General features: G+C 60.0%; 1 protein-coding gene across 2 annotated transcripts in view; it reads right to left on the bottom strand.

Moving 5' to 3' along the window:
• The window catches only part of LMX1B (LIM homeobox transcription factor 1 beta), a 79,893-nt gene that overhangs the window by 42,131 nt on the left and 19,527 nt on the right, over positions 1-18,235 (bottom strand). The window lies entirely within an intron of this gene.

Genomic DNA, 18,235 nt, shown 5'->3' on the forward strand with positions numbered 1-18,235 from the left:
TGGGGGAAGCAGAGTGGGCTTCGGGAGCCCAGGGAGGGCCAGCAAACTGGACAGGAAGTTGGGAAGGCAGCCTGGACAGTGCACTCCAGATGAAACCTGCAAGAGGGGCAAGGGTGACCCAAGAGGAACAAGCAGGGGTGGGTGCTGGGCCCCAGCAGAGGGGACAGCTTGGTGGCGTGGCATCCCAAGGAGGGGGTGGGAGTGCAAGTAGCTCAGAATGGCTGGAAGGCAGAGAGAAAGAGCAGAGGCTGCAGAGGGGCAGCACAGAGCTAGCAGCGAGTTCTGTGTTTGTGTCCTAACAGGGGAGCTGCGGGAGGTTTGGAGTGTGCGGCCACATGGCCGGTTGCGGCACAGGGATGGGTTAGCGGGGCCAAGGGAACAGCAGATGAGCCAGGGCAGTGATGGGGGCATGGAGAAAAGGAGGGAGTTCCAGAAACGGTAGGACTGGGTGAATACCCAGGCCTGGGTGACTGCATGCACAGGGGTGGGGAGCAGAGATGGCAGGTACCAAGACAATGCGGGGATTTTCGGTTTTCATCTTGGGAGCCTGGTAGAGAGAAGTGCCATTTGCTAAACAAAACACACAACCCCCAGGGGCTTCGGGATGGGACTCGGAGGGAGCTGGGTATGGCTGCAGAAGGACAGCAGGAGGGGCCCCTGTGATGGGGCCGTCCCCCACCTTACCCGTGGGGGTGGACGGACACAGAACTTACACATGCCACAGAACTGCACAGGACTCACACCATGCGTGCACGCACACACACACACATGCATGTACCACTGGAGAAACCTGAGTCCGACAGTGCATAGTACTGCCATGTCCTAGCCGTGATACGCACTTTAGTTGTGCAAGGTGTTACTCACCATTGGGAGAAACTGGGGAAAGGGGGCAGGGGATGTCTGTATCATGTTTTCCAACATGTACTTGGAAGACAGGGGAGGGGGGATGGGTCTTAAGCTAAGTCAACTCCTGGCACAAAAGTCCCCGCAGCACTCTTGGGCCAGTCCACAGCTCTATCCCTGCCTGGGGGCCCTCAGGTGAGTGGACCAGGCCCCCTCACCTGATCTGGCCTCTCCCAAAGGTTCTTTCTCCTCGTCAGCATCCCCAGGGCTGCACCTCAGCTTCATGTCCCTCCCTCATCTCTCTGTCCCTGTTGCACCCACTGCCTGTACCCCCCAGGGAGGGTCAGCCCCAGGCCCAGATCTGAGCCCCTTCCTTTTGTCCCCTGTGCAGAGGTCTGCCCTGTGCCCAGCCACACGTGCACTGTTACAAACAGGTGGGAGACGGGTGCACTCGGGCAGACACCCACGGCCCACAGACCAGTGCGCAGAGACCACGATGCCCATGAAGATGGGTGCACACTCCCAGATCCTGGGACACACGCAGCCTGCAGCCCCAGCCCCGCCCTCCACCTGCAGGAAGCCTTCCCCGCCAGGTGCAGTTATCACGCCCCAAACAAACCCCAGCCGATAAGGACACTGCCTTTGAACGGGAGCCCTTCCCTCCACTGTGATCAGATAAGCGGGCAGAGAAGAAAGAGAAAAATCCCCGCTTTTTTGCCTCCTCAGACTCCTGCTGCGCTGCTGCTCCACGCAGAGGGGCTGCCTAGGGGCCTAGAGGCCCCCCTCCCGCCGCGCCCCTCTCAATCATGCCTGGGATCACAGGCGTGGTGACAGGCGGCTCCTCCGGTTTGGGTTTCAATCCGGGGGAGCCGTAGCCTCCGGCAGCCAACCCTGGGCCCCTACACCTGGGTCTGATGGGCCTCTGTTGTGGGGACCCTGGGACCCCCAAGCCTCATGAGGTATCCCACTTAAGGGACCTCCCCACCTCAGCCACCCCAGTTTGTAGTTTTGATGACACTGCATATAGGGACCCTGGTTTACAGGATTCCCTCATTTTATGGGTCCCCCAAGCTCAAATCGTGGTTTGTAGGGTCCTCCCCTTCAAGCTAGCTTGTGGAATCCTGCATTTAAGACTCCGACATGTGGGTCTCCACACCCCCCTCAAGGGCACTGGTTTGCAGGATCCTCCTGTAGACACCTCGGCTTGAGGAACCCCCAGCTCAGGCCTAACTTCTGGGGATCCTCACCTCTGAGACCCCGGGGACGTGTGTTCTGTTCTCAGAGGCTCCACTCTCTGAGCACCCCCTGTTCAGAGGACGGGCCTTCAGGGCTCCTCTCCTTCCTGCAGAGCCAGGCGCTGAGACCCAGGGGGCCTCAGCAGAGGGAGTGGGGGAGAGGGGTCAGGCGGGCAGGTTAAAGGGGCAGCGTTCCCACGGCCCTGCCTGGGGCAGAGGCGTAATTAGAGGTCTCAGGTGTGTGTGTTGTGGGGTGGGGGTGGACTCAAAGGCCCTTCATTTTGTTTATCCTTCGCAAAGACCTCCGACAGGGGGCCACCGGCCCCCTTGAGACAGCACTGTGTCTCAGCTCTGGGCCCCCAGTTCCATGCACCCCATCCCGGCCCGACACCTGCCCACTGCCCGCCAGGAAGACAGCAGCCCTCGGGGGCTCCGGGGACCTGCTTGGGGTCTGTGTCCCATAGGCCAGGCTGCCCTGGAGCCCAGGGTGGGTTGGAACCCCTCCTGCCCCTCCTGGCCCTCCTTCCAGGTGCCTCCCCCGCTCAGCTGACGCGACAGAAAACCCCATGATTTATTTATGCCCAGGAGCAGCCTGCTGCCCAGGATGCAGATGGAGGAGGATCCATTCGGCCCCAGAGAGGAGAGGGAGATGGAGGGAGGAAAGAGAGAGAGGAGGGAAGCAGACACACACACACACACACACACACACACACAATCAACAGGGGCAGGCCTGTCTCCACCCTGGAGCCCCATCCAGGCCCCTGTCCCCAGGTCCCCACACCCACTGCATCCTGCCCCATCACCGCCTCATCTGGGCCTTAGCAGACCCAATTACTTATAATAAACAATTCCGTTTATCTTTATCAGAATCATTATCTAAATTGGCTACATGACACATACTGCTCTCTAAGTGCACCCGGGGGAGGAGGGGCCATAAAAGCCGGTTCTGCACTCCGTAATTATCCCTCTATGGGCCGTAAACCATTACACTGGTGTTTAAAATAGGTATGGCGAGCAGTTTCCCTGCCCGGCGAGGGCCACCCAGGGCACCCACGGAAAGGATGCGCTGGAAGTTTTGCTGTGGCCAACAACTTCCAGCTGCTCCGAGGCTCTGGCTCCGCTGTCCCCGGGATGGGAAGGGCAAGGGCCCAGGCCTGAGCAGTGGGCAGGCTGAGCCGCCAGCGGGGAGGTCGCAGGACGTGGAGGGGCTTTGCTGCCACCCTCCTGGCATAATGAATGGCTTCTTTCCAAGTCCGCTGGCCCTCTCTCCCCCGCTGCTGCTGACTTGGGTTTTCTTCACTGTTTGCAGAAGCGCCTCCACCGCCCGTGGGGCTGGTCTCCCCCTAGATGCCCCCAGGGAGGCCCAGGTCAGCACCTCACTCGTGATTAAAACAAAACACTGCGCTGCCCCGCCTGCCTCTCAGCTGACCGGTCAGAGGTGCAGCTCTGGCCTTGTCTTCCCAGAGGCCTCTGCTCCCTCTGGCCTCTAGGAGGGCTGACCTGGCTCTGTGTCCCCACAAATGGCCCGTCCACACCCCTGGCAGCCAGATCCCACGTTCGAAGTGCCAAAACAAGCTGCCTGGGAGGGCAGACAGCCCTTTCTCTGAGCCTCCTCCACCTGGCCCTCGTGAAGACTCAGAGTCGGCCAGACAAGCATCCCCAGCTGAGGACCCGCAGGGACAAGAGGGTCACGGGCGGCACCAGGGCTCCAGGCTGGCCTCTGCCCAGTGGTACGGGGAGAGGAGAAAAGAGGAGGGAAGGGCATTCTCGGCGGCAGGTACAGCAGGCACAAAGCTGCAGTGACAAGAAGGAACCGCTGTCTGAGGACGGGAAACAATTTTGGGTGCCTGAACCAGCGCTTCTCCAAGTGAGGGTCCTCAGGACAGTGGCTGCAGCATCCCTGGAATCTTATGAGAAATGCGAGTTCTCAGGCCCCACCCCGATTCACTGAATCCGAGACTGCAGAAGCGCTTGGTCGAACAAACTAGCTGGCAGTTTGTACTTAGTACAGTTTGCAGTCTAACAAGCCCTTGGCTGCGGGGGTCGGGGGAGGGTTCCGATGGCTGCTCAGCTTTGACAACCTGGTGCCAGTGCCCACCCAGGGGAGGCTGGGGGGATGCAGGGAGGTGCGGGGGGGGGGGGGCAGGGGGAGGTTCCCCGAAGGTCCTGACTTCCTGGAAGCCAAGAAAGTGACAAGGTCAGATGGACGTTTTTAAAAGCACGCTCTGACTCAGGATGGAGGGACAGCGGGCAGGTAGGGAGGCCAGGGAGAGATCGATGCAGTCATGCAGGGAAAGGATGGGGAGGCCTGGGTTGAGGACAGCCAAGGGCACAGAGGGAAACAGACAGTCCAAAGGCCAGGGTGCAGGAGGTGAGGGCAAGGGGAGGCATCAAGGAATCTGATGCAGGCACTGAGTGGATAATGGGACGGACAGGAAATGGTGTTCTGGGTGGGTGGGGATGGGGACTGTGACTTCAGATCAGTGGGGTCTCAGGGCCCTGCAGAGGCCTCACGTGAGCAAGTTGGGAAGTCATTGGTCCCCCATCCTGGGGTAGCTTGGGGCCTGGGGGTTGCTGATGGGCAGCGGAGGCTGGAAGTCATCATCTGCCCCCCACCCAGTTACTTGGTCCCAACTTGCGGTCCCTACAGTTGCAGCCTCCTCAGTCCGCGCAAGAGCCTCACAGTCCCGGGCAGTCCTGTCACTCACTCAGTGCCTCCAGCTGGCAGCCCATCTTCACCTGGAGAGCCCTCTGCTCATTCGTCTGTCCACCCATCTCTCCACAGGGCTCCCCAAGCCACCGCGCTGCCCAGTCCTGTGCCCTTGCTTTGTTTTCATCATTCCCCGCACTCCCTGAGCACGGGGCAATGCGAACACCTTTCTACAGGTCGGAAAACAAAGACAGAGAGGCTAGTCACCGCCCGAGGCCGCACAGCAGACAAAGGAGAGGAGTCGCCATGCCTCCACCGGGATGGCACCTGTGTCTTCCTTTGGCCACAGGGCTCCAGCCAGGCCTGCTTCTCCCAGGGAGGAGCTAGTGCCCACGGCGGGCAGACCCGGGGGGCTGGGGCCTGCCTTCGAGGGAGGCCCGGGAGCCTCGAGGCCTCCTTAATGTGCCCATAACTCATTCCCTGGGTTCACTAATGTCCCGGCTATTAGTGCCGGGCACAGCTAAGCAAACTACAAAATATTCCTCCGACTCAACAATCAATTTCCATATTGTTACAAATGGAGTCCACGCCTGCCACGGTTCATTTTTCTTCAAGGGCCTTTTACCCCCTCTCTTTACCCAGTACAGTGAGGAAGTCATTACCGGGTGTTATGGATTTCACAACGTGCTGAAGAAATAAAAATGCATACTGCATAGAGGCAGGCCATATGCTGGGAGGCCGCCCTCCCCATCACCCAAGGAGCTACCAGGGTCCAGAGAGCAAAAGGGGGACGGCAGAGCTGGCAGCTCCCTGGAGAGAGCGGGACAGAGGGTTGGGGGCAGATATCAGGTCTCTGGGCACTGTAGTCTGTGTCCCTGTGAACTCGCCCAGTCTGTGCCCGGGACCACCCTGGGACACAGGGTGGCTTGTGGAGCTGGGCCAGGGGCTATGCGGAGACCCCTGGGTTTACCAGACAGGCTGGCATCCTCACACAGCCCAGCACAGGTACCACAAGCGCTGAGCCCCCTCCCAGTGTGGCTTCCTGAAGGGACCAGCCAGGTCACGCTTCCCTACTCACGTACCCAACACTTGAGCCACCCGGAGCCACTGGCTGCTTCCCAGGCCAGCCAGAAGCTGCTGCAGGTGTCTGGGTGTCTGCACACATTGTCCTCTGACAGTGCCTCGGCCCAGGTGCATCTGGTGGCCCCAACTCGCCCTGCCCAGTCCGCACTGGAACCCAGTTCTTGTGCAACTGTGCAAAAGCTGCCGTGCAAGGACGTTCACTGCGGCATTACTTGTAATGGCGGAGATCGAAGGCAAACCCCCACCCGTGGTTAGCGGCTGGTGAAAGGAGTGCTGGGCCAGCAGACACCAAGGAGGGGCTGAAGGCATCGGCGTGAAGGAATTGTCCAGGAAGAGAAAAGGGCAGGCTGCCAAATAGTTTGTGGGGCATGGTCCTATTTTGTCCAAAAGTTACCAGCAAGGAGAACCAAATGTGAATGTGTAGGAAAAGGTTTGGAGGATATCCCAGCTCCGTTGAAGTTTACTTCCTCTAAGGGAGTTTGGTTTTGGGAACGCTGTCCCTCAGAGCTGGACTCTGCTCATCCCCCAGACACAGGACCCAGGGGCCAAAGCGCTTGTCCTACAGATGTGCAAACTGGCCCTGGCCTCTTGGGAGAGTAGGATGCTGCGCCTACCTCATCCCTGACTACGTGTCTGTCTCCCCTGCTGTCAGTTCTGGTTCCGCTGCTGTGTCTTCATTTGTCCAGAGAGAGGTCCGGTATGGAGGGGGCCCTCAGTGGATATTGGGTGGTTGGTTGGTGGTATGGATGGATGGACAGAAGGATGGATGGATGGCAGATGGATAAGTGGGTGGGTGGATGGACGGAGAGGTGGATGGGAGGGCAGATGGACAGATGGGTGGGGGACACGTGAATGGCTAGATGGAGAGTGGATGGAGGAAAGGGTGAGGTGGATGGAGAAACAAGGTAAGAGGGGTCAGCACACTTTTCTAGGCACTCAGACGTCCCTCCTGTCACCCACACTCCACTCTAGGACATCAGCCCCTATCACAGGGGAGCAAACTGAGATCTCTTCCTCTTCTCAAGAGGAAGAGCAGAGTTTAACCCAGATTTGCTCCTGGTTACACTGCCAAGAAGCCAGCCATCTCTGGTCTCAAGTGAGGGGAACCGAGCCAAGATTCTGGCCCTCTGCTGGGTTAGTAATCCGCTCAGGAAATACTTATCGAGAGCCCAGGGGGCACCAGGTACTGCACTAAGCATGCTGGACAGGCAGAGCTTCCACCCCAGGGGTACGGTGTCCCCCCAAACCTCCTTCCTCGTCAGCTCCGCCCCTACCCTGTCCTTGATGAAGCGGCTGCGTGCCGTGCTCTCTCTAGACTCTAGGGTCACCTCCAACTCTTAAACGTGGAATCTGGGGATTCCGAGGACAAGCCCCACTTCCTCTCTAGCTCCATGCAGGCCGTCCCCTGGCCTGCCTCCCTGTGTGTGCGAACGCCCTGGAGGGCAGACCTTCTTCCTTTCGGCCTCACGAGCTCTGTCTCTGATACCAGGGTCAACACCATTGCCCCTCCCACGGACCCAGCTCCTCCCGGACCTCCCTGGATGGCCGTGTGGGTCGCCCACTGAACTCGGTGTTCCTCAGAGGGGTGACTGGGCTGCAATTCAGTCCATGCCCAGCTGGCCAAGCCATGGGCCCGTGGGGAGGCTGGGTCAGTGGTCCTGCTCCCTGCCAGGCCCTGGGACGGGACATCCCTCAAGCACAACCTGGTGTCACCAGTGTCCATATCTGTCTCCCTCATCAGACTGGGTGCTCTCCGAGGACTGGCCCAGGTCTGAGTCCTCCCTGTGCCCTTCCCTACACCAGGCCACTGGGGCCAACAGGAGGTGCTGGGGGGCAGGGTCTGGCGAGGGCAAAGTGCAGAGTTCTGGAGAAAGGTGCCCACTAGATGTGTGCGAGGTTGTCTCTCTGAGAGACGGGACCCCTGGTGTGAGGAAGGCTCTTCACCAGGGGTCTCGGTGGAGTGGGGCAGCCCAGCCATTTGAGCACAGGAGAAAGCTAGAAGAACGCAGCGCGGCCGGGAAGGACCTGCGGCGGGGGCCAGGCAGAGAGGGAGCAGAGCCCTCTCTGGGGGCAGGCCGACAGCAGAGGGGCCAGGAGGGCAGGAGAAGCCCCGGGCCCATCCCGTCAGCTCTCGGCAGGGATTCTGAGAAACTCAACCCACTTGCTGAAAAGGGCCTGTCTCGCTCTAGAGAATCCCCAGCAGAACATGCGTGTCCACCAGCACCTGACTCAGGAAGGTGCACCCAGGAGCTTCTCTCTGCTCCCACCTGGAGCCCAGCTGGGCGTGCCGCTGAGTCACCGGGACCCCTGCGAAGGGGGCAGTGGTCTCATTTTACAGGAAAGGAAGCCGAGGCTCAGAGAGGGGCTAGGAAGTGCAGGGCAGGATTCTCACTCAGTTCAACTGCAGGCGAAGCCGCTCTTCCCCGCTGCCTCATGGCGGGCACTGCTCTGGCGCAGGTCAGGCCACAACCCTGCGGTGCAGGGGCAGAAACAGGGCGCTTCAGAGGCAATGAACTGCTCCCCAGGGGCAACTATCCGGAGCCGGCCCGGCAGCCCCCACTGGGGGAAGGCCACTGCCACAGGGAGTCCCAGGCAGGTGGTTTGGTGCGGGTGGCGGATAGGCTGGAGGGGTGTGGAGTTAACATCTCCCTCTCCCTTTCTGTGCCTGACCCACTGTCCTCTGTGGCCATTAAGCGTGGATGCTGACTTGGGAGGAGCCTTCCAGTCAATCAATAGCTCACCCAACAAACAGGTTTTTCAAAACCGCAGTTTATGGATTTCTTTCCCCATCTCGTTCTTTAATCCTGACAGCTGCGGAGCTGACGGGGGAGACCCTCCAGCCTGGGAAACCGATTCTGCGGATGCCCTGCTGGTGGGCACAGGACACAGAGGGCCCGGCCGGTTACCTGGCAGGATGAGATAGCTCCCACCTGGCCTCCAGATGGCCCTCTTATCAGCCAGGCCTCCTCTCCTCTCTGCTGCCGGGGCACAGGGCTGGCCTGGCCGGGTGGGGAAGTGAGCAGCGCTGTCCAGGGAAGTGTCTCCCCCTTGGGAGCCGACCAGACCTGCTTTCGGGCCCCGTTTCTGCCCCTTCCTGTCTGTGAGACCTTTGCAAGTCACCTTGACCTCTCTGAGCCTCCGTTTCCTCGTCTGTAAAGTAGGCATAAAAGTGGTATCTACCTCACAGGGTTATTGTGACAAGTCCATAAGAAAATACAGTACCTGGCATGCAGCTGGTGCTCTGAAGATGTTACACAGTATTACTTCTGGCTGAACCCTTTTGCAGACCTTTGCCTGCCAACAAGCCCTGGGGGAAGACGAAGGGGCGCCCGCAGCCCACCTTGACACACCTGTCCCCGACCCGTGGAAGAGTACTTTATTGATAGGTGACCATCAGTCCGAGGACGCCTGGGACAGCCCCAGTTTTTATCTGTGGTCCCGGCACATCGTCACATCCCTTTTTACTCTGAAAATGTCTGGGCTGGACAATAGGAATGACAAGGTTCCCTACTGTGTTGAGCTGTTCAGTTGTGTCAGGGACAAACAGGATGTCGCCAAAGCTTGTCAACAATCCAGGAGTAGGGGTTGGGCTCCCCACTTAGAGTGGGCAACTGAGGGCATGTGACTTGCCCAAGGGCACATGGCCGGGAAGTGACTGAGCCAGGCTTGCATCGAGCCGACCCGCTGAGCTGTACCTCAACATGCATCCGTTCTCCTGGGCCCCACGGGGGGTCCAGGATCGAAAGTTGGAGCTCATGGGGGCAGACCTTGGGACCCCAGTTCCTCTGAAGCTGTCTCCACAGTGCGCACAGCCCTCACCCCTGCACAGGCAGGTTACAGAGAACAGGCCCAGCTACCTGGAGAGCTGCCCCCAGCCATGCACACACGCCAGCCACCCAGGATAACAAGCTGTGAAGATCTTATCGGGCCCTGATGGCCAAAGCTGATGCTAGCAGGCTGCCCCCTGCCCACCCAAGCCCCAGCCCCGCCCAGGCAGGGGAGTGCTGTTTTCTTTCCTAAGTGGAACATCAGATTACTCAGGTCTTGTTTCACTGTAGACTGGGGGTGGGGGACACTTAACCCCAGACAGCTCTCAGGACAGCGTGAGGCCACCAGGGGACTGCTCACCCACCACCTGCTGACGGCGTCCTGTCCACACTTGGGCGACAAAGCTTCCGTCGATTCTCTGCCCCTCCCCCCTGCCCTCCCGCCAGGATGGGAGTTTCTGAGCTAGCAGGAGACCTGTTTGTCTCAGCCCTCCAGGGTCAGGGTGGGGAGCTCTCTGAGACGGCCACCAGCGGCCTTTCTGCCCCTAGTTTCCTTTTTCCACCCATCCATTCAGCAGTGTCTGCACTGTAGGGGGACAGCTTCGCCTCCAGGTCCTGCCAGGGCAGCGGGGACAGTGGCAAAGCCGTGTGATGAGGTTGGGGCAGTGGGGATACCCAGAGGAGGCAGGGTTCGCCCTGCGTGGCACCGAGGAGGATAAGCCTGGGAAGGGAAGGGAATGCTATTCTTGGAGGAAGACAGTGTGGCCAGGGGTACGGAAACATGAAAGAGAGTCCGGTGTCCAGACACCCAAATGCGGACCCGGAAGTGAGGATTGGGGGTGAGAACTGGGCATCCGGGGTGGGGCTGAGAGGCTGGACCTGGGACCTGAGGGCCTGAGTTCTCCTGTGGACGGAGAACTATGAGCAACGCTGGCATCTGGCATCTGGACTGGAATCTCTCCTAAATCTTCCAGATCTTAGAACAGCTGGAAGGAGAGGCCCAGAGCGTGGGCTGCGGGGCTTCACTTTTTCATCCGTTCATTTGTTCAACAATCGCCCTGGCATCTGGGGTGTGCCAGGCCCTCTTGTGGCAGCAGAGAGACGAGGAGTCAGACAAACCCAGCCCCTGCCCTACCAGGGCCACACCTATGGACACGACTGCCCTGGCCTTAGGGGGCATGAGCCACACAGGAAAACCCCTGGGCAATGCACTTGTTCGAGCTGGGAGGGTGGTGTCGGGGGGCTCTGAGTGCTCACTGGGGTGCGAGCAGGAGTGCGTCTTCTCTGAGCCTCGGCTTCCTCACCTGCAGTGGGGATGGTCGTGGTCCCTGTCTTGTGGGGTGGGAGAGAGTGTACGTGAAGTGCTCTGCCTGGGGCTGGCTGGGGGTCTGTGAGTGTGAGTTGTTACCACGACTGCTCCCGTTTGAGCGGGTGAGCGGCTGGGAGCACTGGTATTATGGACAGCAGCCATGTGGGGGCCGGACTGGACACAGCAGCGACCTGGGGCAGATGTCAAGGTTAGAGTCCCCCAGGATGGCAAGGACAGCCATTCCTTTCTAAAAGGAACAAAATTCCCCCAAAGACAGAACACACCTACATGGCTGAGCTGGCAGGCCGGGGGATTACAGGGGCAGGTCGGCCCTGGGCCAGTGACGCAGGAAGAGGAGTGAGGAAAAGGGTGGGAGAATAAACCTGACGGGCTTGGGGGCCTGCCTCTCCCTAGCAGGCCAGCCCTGGAAGACCATGCTGCCAGGCACCACGGCTGAGAGAAGGGCCTCTGAAGCGACACACACCTGGCTTTACATCCTGGCTCTGATGAGTTACAACTCAGGCAGGGGCTGTAAACCTCTCAGAGCCTCAGTCTGTGCCCCTGTGAAATGGGCATAATAATAGCGTGCCCATACTTCCTGAGGATGCAAGGAGATAACGCACGCCAAGCGCTGAGCACACCGCTCAGCACACAGTGAGTGTCCCGTAAGGGCAGCTTGAGTCATCTCTGCATCCCCAGAGTCCGGGACTCCAGGCTGCCCTGTGCTCCAGGAAAGGGGACCTTCCCAACCAGAACTTGAGGTCTGCAGGCAGCAGGCTGCCTGGCCTGCCCCACAGAGCCCTGCAAACCAGGACATAGACCTGGTCCACCTGTCTCATACCACCTTCCCTGCTCACTTCCAGGCAGGCCACTTGGAAGAGGTTCCTGAGCCTCTCTAGATTCTTTTCCTCCCAGAAAATGTTTTAGAAAGTCCAGAGTAACTGCCGCAGGGCTGGCCCAAGCTGTCCTGCCATGGCAGAAGGCTATTCCTGGCCAGCTGCCCAGGCGGCAGACTCACTGTCCGGGAAGAAGGTGGCTCAGCTAGGGGAGCTGCCCCGAGAAGGCAGGGGGCCTCCACCATCCTCCCGGCTGTATTCCGGCCTAGAAAAGGGCCGGCACAGCCTCTAGAAACCCAGGTCTGGCCACCCCTTCCTAAGGAGGCCAGGCGGGGGCTCAAGTGGGGACATCCGTGACCTGGGACTTGGGAGGGGATGCATTCGGTGAATGTGGCTGAGGCCTCACAAGGATTTGTTAGAGATGACAGGCAAGTCACAGAGTCACCCCCAGTCTCAAAGGCTCGGGACTGGTGTAGACCCTGCCCGTCGATACAGGTCACAAAAGCTGGTGGCGATAGAGGGACGGCCTCCCTGACTCCACAGCTGCTCAAAACTAGAATAGGCAGTGTCCTGAAAGCCACTTGGAGAGGTCCTGTGACAAGGCCTATGGGCCATGGAGCTCAGGGCAGTGGGAGCAAAGGACGACCCGCCTGCTAGCCCCTCTGCCTGAGCCCCGGGTGCCACCGTCAGCTTGCCTACACCTCAGCACCAGCTCCCTGCTCCAGCCATCTGCGGCCCCCGGCCCAGAGGCCGGCAGGCACGGGCCCCGTGGCTTGAAGGGAGATCTCCCTTCAACGGACACATGCTTGAACACACACTGGGTGTGTGTTCTTTTTCCCTTCTTTCTATACGTTCGGCTCTAAAATCTGGGCCATCCCACCACCCGCATTAACTGCGTTAAGGAGAAATTATAAAAAGAAATCAAATTTCCCATAGCATTTGAACGCCATTAAAATGCCAAACAATAAACTACCAGGCTGCAAATTAGATCAGCAGAAATATCAAACACATTGAGGTATAAAATCCATAATTGCATTTAGTGGCAGCTGTCCCTGGAGAGGCCCTGCTAAAGACCATCACAGCCCCACATATGAGAAGCTATTGACAGAAGAATAAAAATCGACAGACCAACCAAATAAACCGCGCAGCCTTCATTAAATATTCAGCAACAGAAATTTGACTATCCCGGGCCTCTCCCCTAGGTCCCCTCCTGAGCCCTTCCCTGCCCAGCTGGGGGGCTCAGGCCCTGGCCCTCCCCTGTCACCAACAGCTGGCACAGGCCGGACGAGGGGAGGGGGCAGGTGGGGGTGGGAAGGTGCGAGGTTGCAGGAATAACGGGGCGGGGGGCGGGGGGCAGGCTCCACTGAGATTATTATTGTTGGGCGGTATTATTAGCTTTCCTCCTGGAGTAGGTGGTCCCAAAGTCTGTAATTGGGTCATTACGGGGTAATTTCCAGGGAGACTTTAACTCTTTAGCGGCTGCAGGGCTTTGAGCCAGAGTCCAGAGGCCCAGTGGGGCTTAGGGCCTGGTCCCCCAGTGGGTAAAACAGGGCCGGTCCTGGGGGAGGGGGCTGGCGAGGCTTTGTTGGAGGTCCCTGGAGGGTCAGGTTCACCGGCCCCAGGACAGTAGACTGGCCAGGAACCTCCCTCACCCACCCCTGGAGGGCCAGCCCCAGATTCAGTAGGACCCTCATCAGGCAAAGCAGGACCCAGCCTCACTGGGCTCCAGCCCATGGGGACCCCACCCTCTTCGGGGTGGCTCAAGCTCTGCCCCGAACCGGCCTCCACCCCCAGCTGGCCCTTAGCTCCTCTTCTCTCCATTTCTCTTCCAATTACTCTCACTCATTCCCTCCTCTCCTCTCTGCCTCTCCCAATCCCTTCCTCTCCTCATTCCTTCCCTTCAGTTCTCAACTCTCGGTCCCCTCCCCTCCCCTCTCCCCTCCCCCTCCACCTAGGAGCCTGCTGCCATGTATAATGCATGCAGTGGAAGCGCCCAATAGGATTAGGCACCTCCGCCCGTCTTTGAGGAGAGAAAGTTTATGTAAATGACTGATGACAGCGCTATTGTGTGAGGAATATCAATGGAGTAATTACAGTTACATCGGGCGCCCGCGCTGCCGGCCCGTGTTAATTTTTCACCGGCTCCCCCGGGAGAGATCGGAGCGCGCTCCGAAGAGCACAGCTAATAATGGGAGCTCGGAGCCGCCGCTGCGCCACGCGCCCCGAGGTCTTTCTGAGCAGACTGCTAAGCACTGGCTGTCTCCCCGGAGAGCCGAGAACAGAGATAAAATGATTAAAAACTGCCAAGCGGGCCTGGCAATCACTCGCTCCGCTGTCAGCCCGAGACAAGACAAATCTCTGCGATTTTTCTCTTCCCTCCTCTCCCTTTGTGAGCCCCTGAGCTGGGACGTGGGGGCCAGGTGGGGTCAGGGTCAGCTCCCCAGGGTGGCAGGGCCGAGGGCAGGGCAGTGGCAACGGTGTGTGGGGTGGTGGCGGTGGTGCTAGGCTCTGGGCTGGGGGGCGGTGACTGCAGAGGCCGGCAGGGATTGGGGGCCTCGGGAGCCAGTGGGCGGACTCCACTCCTCTGCCCAGAGAAACTCAGTCAGGGCACACCTGTCAGGGCACACCTGTTGGGGGCCACGGCTGGGGCACACTTGTGAGGACACACCAGCTGGTGTGCACCCACTGGAGCACACCTGTCCTGACCCACCTGCCAGGGACTCCAGCAGGGGTTCACCTGGGCTGGGGGCTCCTTGGACTCCAGGAACCTTCCCCTGCCTAGCACTGTGCTATCTGGCCCCTCCTCGCTTCCAGGCCCTGAGACCCCAGCCTGGGACCTTGAAGGGGCTGCTTGACTGCAGGCTCAAAGCAGGTCTCCTAGTTGAGGTCACAGAAGAGGAGGGGTATGTATGTCCCCTCCCAGGGTCTGGACCCCATCTGGGGAGGCTTCCTGGGTATCCACACCTTTAGCTCTGAAGCTAAGCCTGGGCCCAGTACCTGACAAGAGAGAGGAGGAAGAGGAGGAGGAAGAGGAGGGAAAGGGAGGAGCTGCAGGCTGTTCTCACCTGGAGAGGGTATGAAGAGGGTGCCCACCTTCTGCTGCTGCCTCTGCAGCCCCAGGGAGGCCATCCTCGTGGTGCCCTGCCCTGCCCTGCCCCGCAGGCCCTCTGACCAGGACACAGGCCAGAGGAAATCCCTGCCTAAGCCTGGCCTGGGCTCTGGGAGCCGACCACAGACGTCACAGGCCAGGAGGGGCCATCTGCCGTTGTCACCTCCAGCCCGTGCCCAAACACACGTGCGGTGCCTCTCTGACCGTGGGCACCCTCCCAGGCCCAGCCATCTCAGCCAATGATGGCTGGGACCTTCTCACACATGGTGTCTCCAAGACAGACACACACACACGTCACACACCACGGAGCTGCCCGTGTGCACACCCACGCCGGGACACAGGCAGCACGGCCGCCCACGCTGGCGCAGACGTGCAGGTACAAATGTGCATGTGGCCGAGACTGGAGCTCACGGACACGGTGAGAGGCAGGCACACTGTCACAGGCACAGAGGGTGGCGTGCGGGCACACGGACACACCTGCAGAGCAGGCCGTCCAGGCACACGGCAGCACACGCAGGATACGCACATGCTGACGCGGTGCCAACCATGCCCGCCGCCCCCTACCCCGCCACGTGTGGCCACGAGTGTTTGGGAGAATGAGCTCTGGGCCTTATGCAGACTCTGAGCTGGCGTCCACAGAGGCTGCCTCCCCGGTGCTGCCCGTTCCAGACCACGAGCTCCCAGGCCTACGGCCACTGCCTGCCACCCAGCAGCTCAGCCACAGTGAGCCGGCGGGTACTGCAGAGGTTAAACTCTTAGGGACGGCTGACAGCAGTGGTGACCCCAGGAGGGGCAGGGTGGCACCAACAGTAAGCAGAGGTGGAGCTTCCAGCTGGGGACAGGGTGTCAAGAGCGGCTGGTGTCTACACTAGGTCTGGCTGGCCCAGCCGAGGCCGGCAGCCTCTGTGCTCTCCCGGGCGGCGAGGCTGGATAGGGCGCAGCCTTCTCACCACCCGCCACGTGCGTGACGCCAATACCCTTGTTAGCACACACCAGCAGCACCGATGGACGACTCATGCAGCCCGGAGCCCAGAGGCACGAGCGCACGGGCATGGAGGGGTGGCCGGTGTCCACAGACGGTGTCCCCCACACAGTCACCGAGGCCCCATCACAGGCCAAGCCCTGAAGAAGCTTAGGTCCACTGACACCCACATAGGCACACATGACCATTGGAGTCAGGGCCACGGGGACTCAGGCGCACACACCTGAGCGCTGCCTGGCTACGCACCCACGTTTACTGCTTGCTCCCCAGCCTTGCCCTGATTCCCCGCAATCCACTCGGCAGTCAGAGTGCAGCTCATGCTCCAAAGTGACCCTGGCACCCGCCCCCACACACACACTTAGAATCCTCCCATGGCTTCCAGTGGCCCCTGGAGTGCAGGGCAGATGCCCCGGCGCAGCCTTCCCTGCCCCCCACCCAGCCCACCTTCAGGCCCTTGCACATGCTGTTCCCTCTGCCCAAAAGCTGCTCCCTTCCCTTCTTTACCTAGATAATCCCTCTGCCATCAGCGTGGACAGTTCTTCCTCCAGGAAGCCCTCCTCCACACCCCCAGTCTGGGAGAGGAGCCCTGTCCCTAGAGTCCTCAAGGCCTTGTGCTTCCCCATCAGAGCCTTTGGCCAGCTGCAGCCAGGGACACGCCTCTCCCTCTCCCACTGGATGGGGAGCTCTTTAGGGATGGGGCTGTGTCTGACTTGGGTCCCCAGTGCCTAGGACAAGGCACACAGTAACCTCACTGTGAACACCAGGAAGAACTTGGGTGGGGTCCTCACTTCTATGTGAGACCGGGGCCTGCAGAAGGGTCACTGAGGGCGGGTGCTGGCATGAGGGTGTCCAGGGAAGCCTGGGGCCATAAGGCTGCCTGCTGGCAGGAAGTGGCTGTCACTCTGTCACTGGTCACCCCCAGTGCCCCATCCTGGACTGTGGGGGTGGATGCTCCCCACTGTTCACCCCTGATGGGCCAGCACCACAGGGCAGGCTCTGGATTGGGCTGTCCAGGTTTGAATGAGGCCTCAGGGTGTCACCCCCTTTCTTATGGGAGACAGCACCTGTGACACCAAGGAGTGCCACCCTAGCAGTTATTAGCAGACAGGCCCCAGTACAAACCACCTACTTCCCAGCGCGGTGACCTCAGAGCGGCCACGTAACCTCTCTGGGCTCCGGTTTCCTCAGCTGCAACTGCTGAGGTGACAGCGAGGACGACAGAGACGGTGATGGCAGCCACCGCTTCTTCACGTGCAGGCAATCTGACGCGGGTCTTCAGACCACCCCACTTCAGGTGAAGAAACGGAGGCTGAGGGGCAGAGAGCGAGGGAGCCAAGCCCAGAACCACCAGGCTCTGAAACACACACTTTCCCCTTTGAATCTCCAAGGTCACAGGTGACTGTGCTGCATCACCACACATGCATGGAGAATGCTAGCGTGGTCTGGGCCTGTCCGCCCCCACGCCTCCGCCCAAGCTGTACCCTCAGCCTGGAGTGCCCTCGCCACAGCATCCCCTCCGACCGCAACTGGTTTTTCAAAAACTTCTTACATCTACTTCCCCGTGGACCTGTTCTCCCCACCCTCCATCGCCAAAGCCCACGCCCCTCGCCTCTGTGAGAGCCCCAGCGTGTTCTGCCTGCTCCCCTGAGTGACGGTGTGTGGGTAGTGAGCAAGCAGATGACAAGCTGTTTCCTGGGAGAGGAGTGGTGGGTTATCAGGGAGACGCAGGAGCTGGAGTCAGACCTGGTTGTGCCGCAGCCATGGGAGGTGGTGGAGACGGGGGCTGGCCTCAAGGAGGGCGACAGAGGGCCTGGAGGGGTCGACTGACCTTCCTGTGGTTGCTTTGCTAGAATTCTTACTAATAACAAAAACGGTAATGACCACCACATAAACAACAGCTGTGAAGGAATGCAAAGGAACCACTTCTTTTCCTTGAACTTCATATATGTGAGCTCTGCGCTAAGTGCTTCACACCCTCCCACTGTTAACCCGTCCAATGACCTGGACAGGAGGGAGAGTTGGACCCATTTTACAGGTAAGGGAACTGAGGCCTGGAGAAGCTGAGGGACTCATCTGAGACAGCGCAGCTCCCAGAAGTGGCATTAGGGAGGGCCCGGGGCCTGGCGCTCTGGGGCGCTGACTGACAGGGGCTGCTACAGTAGGCAGGCAACTGGAAATCACGTTGGCCTCTGTCGTCCCCGCTCCGTGCCCCAGGGCCTGTCTGGCTGGATCAGGTTCTGCCCCTTGGAGCAGGGTCCTTCCGGTCACATAGGTGAGCTGGGTCTCCCTGTTCCCTCCCTCCCCGCCTTCCTCAAATATGCACTGGGCACCTACCAAGTGCCAGGTGCTTTCAGGGGACATCGCAAGCAGAAGCTGCAAGGGGGATAAGGCATCTCGGAGGCCACCTGGTGGAGTGGTTGA

Source organism: Desmodus rotundus, chromosome 1, assembly GCF_022682495.2.
Source record: "Desmodus rotundus isolate HL8 chromosome 1, HLdesRot8A.1, whole genome shotgun sequence".
In the NCBI taxonomy this organism is placed as follows: domain Eukaryota; kingdom Metazoa; phylum Chordata; class Mammalia; order Chiroptera; family Phyllostomidae; genus Desmodus; species Desmodus rotundus.